At 43.4% G+C, this 5000-nt stretch overlaps 1 long non-coding RNA gene across 1 annotated transcript in view; it reads right to left on the reverse strand.

Annotated features, from left to right (window-relative positions):
• LOC124022903 overlaps window positions 1-1403 on the reverse strand; it is a 3090-nt gene extending 1687 nt beyond the window's left edge. The window contains exons 1-2 of the long non-coding RNA XR_006836648.1: window positions 1298-1403; window positions 104-253 (exon numbers count right to left, since the gene is read on the reverse strand). This is a non-coding gene — a long non-coding RNA (uncharacterized LOC124022903). The remainder of the gene's footprint in view (window positions 1-103; window positions 254-1297) is intronic.
• Window positions 1404-5000: the final 3597 nt, after the last annotated feature.

The following is a 5000-nucleotide window of genomic DNA, read 5'->3' on the forward strand; positions in this document are numbered from 1 at the left end:
TTGGTGGCCGACCAGTTCACTGACTAGAGACTCTGGTTTATAATAATAAATACCTTGGTGGTCGACCAGTTCACTGACTAGAGACTCTGGTTTATAATAATACCTTGGTGCCAGGTTTCTTCTTCTTCACTTCTTCGTCTGTTGAGACGGATTTCTTCTTCTTCTTCGTGGATTCCTTCTCCGTGTGGAGGGTTCCATCCTGAGATGGTTTCTGTGCTGCGGGTTTGCTTGATACAAAGAACCGCCTGATGTCCTGAGAATGGAAGATGGGAGAGGAAATGAGTCCACTGAGCCTAATTGACACCCTATTCCCTATATAATGCACTACAGGGCTCTGGTTAACAGTAAACAGTGCACTGAGCCTAATTGACACCCTATTCCCTATATAATGCACTACAGGGCTCTGGTTAAAAGTAAACAGTGCACTGAGCCTAATTGACACCCTATTCCCTATATAATGTACTACAGGGCTCTGGTTAACAGTAAACAGTGCACTGAGCCTAATTGACACCCTATTCCCCATATAATGTACTACAGGGCTCTGGTTAAAAGTAAACAGTGCACTCTATAGGAATACGGTGTAATTTGGGATCTATCCTAGACATTGAATGACATTTGATTTGAAGACGTGCATTGCTAAGTTACACATGAGCGATATGTTGCGTGGACAGATATAGTATCTAGTTCTGGTACAAAAACATACTTTATAATTAAACTTGATTTAACTCGGCAAGTCAGCAAATGACGGCCTACCCCTGGACTACGGTGGGCAAAAACCGCGCGACCCTATGGGACTCCCAATCACGGCCGGATGTGATGCGGCCTGGATTCGAACCAGGGACTGCAGTAGCCTAAGAGAGCTGCGCCATTCGGGAGCCCAATTTAGCTGCATCAGTTGCTGTAGTTCTACTACCGTCGCATATTTATATTTATGATCTGCCCGTGTAAAAACGCCACTTGATGCCATCATTTTGTCGTCCGTATTGACCAGACGACTGTCACTTTCATGTTTGCCATGTAAAACAACTGACTTGCAAAGATAGTCAGCTTCGTGCATTGTTTTCATTAGCATGATAGCTCGTGAGTCAGCTAGAAATCCTACTAAAACAACTACAGGTTGGGATCTAGTTGGCTTAACGAGCTTATTCGGTACATTCGTAATAGCTCGTGCGTCCCCTAAAACAGTAACATGCGTCCTGACATTTGCATTCCTATGCAATACTGAATCACTTGTGTTGCTGTTGTCAGGGAATGAGTTGTTGATTTGGACCTACGATGCATAGACGCCGTGACTTACCATAATCCACAACAAAATAAATGAGTTTTTCTTATTGATCGTGATGAGACTAGTTTACACCAGCAGCTCCTTTAAAATAAAAAAATCCTCCTTGGCGCGAAGTGTGATCAGAGCGGAAGTGGAAGAGGAAGAGGAAGACCCCATGTCGGGGGGGGGAAACGTGTCTCCCTCCAGCAGGTGGCGTTTTTGTCCTTGTTTCACCCATCAGGCAAGTCGTTTTTTGTGTCGGAGGTCAATAAAGAGTGTCGAATTTAATCAACAACAAAATAAATAAATGGTTTATTTGCTACGTGAGGTTTCTTTTTTTGTAATATATATAATGTAAGTTTCGTAATGCTTTAAGTTGTTGCGAATGTACCGGTATAAGTAGGACACGTCACGTCCCGGCAACTTTGAGAATAAACACTTTATATATCGGAGATTTTTATTTAATTTATTTCTCCTTTATTTAACCAGGTCGGTCAGTTGAGAACAAGTTCTCATTTATAACTGCGACCCAGACCAAGATAAAGCAAAGCAGTGCGACACATCTACCGGAGATGTTTATGCATATCTATAGAAGGAGGCTACTAGTAGCATATGATCTCTCCACATGTTCACCTGAGACACTCTGACAGTATGTTTTATATTGATCCCGAGGATACGGGATCCTGATTTAACGTTCGTTGTTCATGTGTTTATCTTTCACGGAATATTCTTTATCCATAAAATGAAGAGAACAAACCCTTGCTTCACACTCTCTCTTAAATAATTTAAATATTATTTAGAAATGATCAGAAAATGTAAAAACAAAATAGCAATCCGCACCGTAAAAGTATTTAACAAATTGATAATGATTCTTGATATGTTAGGTTTATGTACTCTTGTTTGAAATTTATGTTTTTTATTTTTATTTGTTGTGTTTATAATAATTAATAAATATATATATATATATTTAAATCGTATCTCTCCACATTGAAAACAGGCGGTTTCGTGTATTCATTACGCCGAGTCTGTTGCATAAAGTTGATTAAAACGGAAGCAAATGGCACGAAACGGGGAGGAACCGACCCTGCATTTGTCCAATAGAAACTCTCGTTCTGATCTGTCTGCTTCCGTTTGGTTCTTTAAAGGGAAAACGGGGAGGAACCCACCCTGCATTTGTCCAATAGAAACTCTCGTTCTGATCTGTCTGCTTCCGTTTGGTTCTTTAAAGGGAAAACGGGGAGGAACCCACCCTGCATTTGTCCAATAGAAACTCTCGTTCTGATCTGTCTGCTTCCGTTTGGTTCTTTAAAGGGAAAACGGGGAGGAACCCACCCTGCATTTGTCCAATAGAAACTCTCGTTCTGATCTGTCTGCTTCCGTTTGGTTCTTTAAAGGGAAAACGGGGAGGAACCCACCCTGCATTTGTCCAATAGAAACTCTCGTTCTGATCTGTCTGCTTCCGTTTGGTTCTTTAAAGGGAAAACGGGGAGGAACCCACCCTGCATTTGTCCAATAGAAACTCTCGTTCTGATCTGTCTGCTTCCGTTTGGTTCTTTAAAGGGAAAACGGGGAGGAACCCACCCTGCATTTGTCCAATAGAAACTCTCGTTCTGTGCAAATCAAATATGATTGGTCACATACACATATATTTATCAGATGTTATTGCGGGTGTAGTGAAATGATTGGTTCTTAAAACTGTTTTCGTAATGAGTACGACCCGGAAGCTACGCACCATGCCTCAATGTGTTTCATTGATGAGGACACAGCCAGCACAGTTTATAAAGACGAGAATACGTATTCTAGCTCAGGTAAACTGCTCCAAAACGTTATTTAATTAAAATGGCCTTTTTACAACGTTTACACACCCTTTTTGACGCAGGTACTGTGTGTTCTTAGAGATGTTTTTCTTCGAAATATTTTATTTAACTAGGCAAGTCTATATTAGCTGTGGAAATGTATGTGCGAATGTGAACGGTCCCAACGACACAGACAACTACAGACAGACGTCCAGTTTAAAGACCTCCCTCCACTCTCAACAGCTCTCTCTCTACCCAGGGAACTACAGACAGACCTGCAGTTTAAAGACCTATCACCACTCTCAACAGCTCTCTCTCTCTACCCAGGGAACTACACAGACCTGCAGTTTAAAGACCTACCACCACTCTCAACAGCTCTCTCTCTCTACCCAGGGAACTACAGACAGACCTGCAGTTTAAAGACCTGCCACCACTCTCAACAGCTCTCTCTCTACCCAGGGAACTACAGACAGACCTGCAGTTTAAAGACCTGCCACCACTCTCAACAGCTCTCTCTCTCTACCCAGGGAACTACAGACCTGTAGTTTAAAGACCTACCACCACTCTCAACAGCTCTCTCTCTACCCAGGGAACTACAGACCTGTAGTTTAAAGACCTGCCACCACACTCAACAGCTCTCTCTCTACCCAGGCGACCAGAGATATCCTATTACCCAGAAACACACGTACCTACCAGTCCCTGTTCTGAGGTAACATGATGTACCTACCAGTCCCTGTTCTGAGGTAACATGATGGGATCCTACCAGTCCCTGTTCTGAGGTAACACTGATGGGATCCTACCAGTCCCTGTTCTGAGGTAACATGATGGGATCCTACCAGTCCCTGTTCTGAGGTAACACTGATGGGATCCTACCAGTCCCTGTTCTGAGGTAACACTGATGGGATCCTACCAGTCCCTGTTCTGAGGTAACACTGATGGGATCCTACCAGTCCCTGTTCTGAGGTAACACTGATGGGATCCTACCAGTCCCTGTTCTGAGGTAACAGTGATGGGATCCTACCAGTCCCTGTTCTGAGGTAACATGATGGGATCCTACCAGTCCCTGTTCTGAGGTAACATGATGTACCTACCAGTCCCTGTTCTGAGGTAACATGATGTACCTACCAGTCCCTGTTCTGAGGTAACATGACGTACCTACCAGTCCCTGTTCTGAGGTAACACTGATGGGATCCTACCAGTCCCTGTTCTGAGGTAACATGATGTACCTACCAGTCCCTGTTCTGAGGTAACACTGATGGGATCCTACCAGTCCCTGTTCTGAGGTAACATGATGTACCTACCAGTCCCTGTTCTGAGGTAACACTGATGGGATCCTACCAGTCCCTGTTCTGAGGTAACACTGATGGGATCCTACCAGTCCCTGTTCTGAGGTAACATGATGTACCTACCAGTCCCTGTTCTGAGGTAACACTGATGGGATCCTACCAGTCCCTGTTCTGAGGTAACATGACGGGATCCTACCAGTCCCTGTTCTGAGGTAACATGATGTACCTACCAGTCCCTGTTCTGAGGTAACACTGATGGGATCCTACCAGTCCCTGTTCTGAGGTAACATGACATACCTACCAGTCCCTGTTCTGAGGTAACATGACATACCTACCAGTCCCTGTTCTGAGGTAACACTGATGGGATCCTACCAGTCCCTGTTCTGAGGTAACATGACGTACCTTGTATTGTTTTCACAGGATTCTTCTTAGTTTTTGAAAACACTTTGCAGATCTTTGTGACACGACTAATATCCAAACACTAACATTGCAGCCCTCTGAACAGACCCCTTTTTTTTTTACAGCTTCAGACTGTTGTGTTAATCAATGTATTTCTATGGGCTATAGTAGTAAAGGCCTAAATCAATGTCTCAAATGAAGAGGTTCCCAAAATAAGAAATTTGAGTAGTTAAATTATCCTTGGTATGACTTTCT

The sequence above is a fragment of the Oncorhynchus gorbuscha genome, unplaced genomic scaffold (genome assembly GCF_021184085.1).
Source record: "Oncorhynchus gorbuscha isolate QuinsamMale2020 ecotype Even-year unplaced genomic scaffold, OgorEven_v1.0 Un_scaffold_1478, whole genome shotgun sequence".
Classification (NCBI taxonomy): Eukaryota; Metazoa; Chordata; class Actinopteri; order Salmoniformes; family Salmonidae; genus Oncorhynchus; species Oncorhynchus gorbuscha.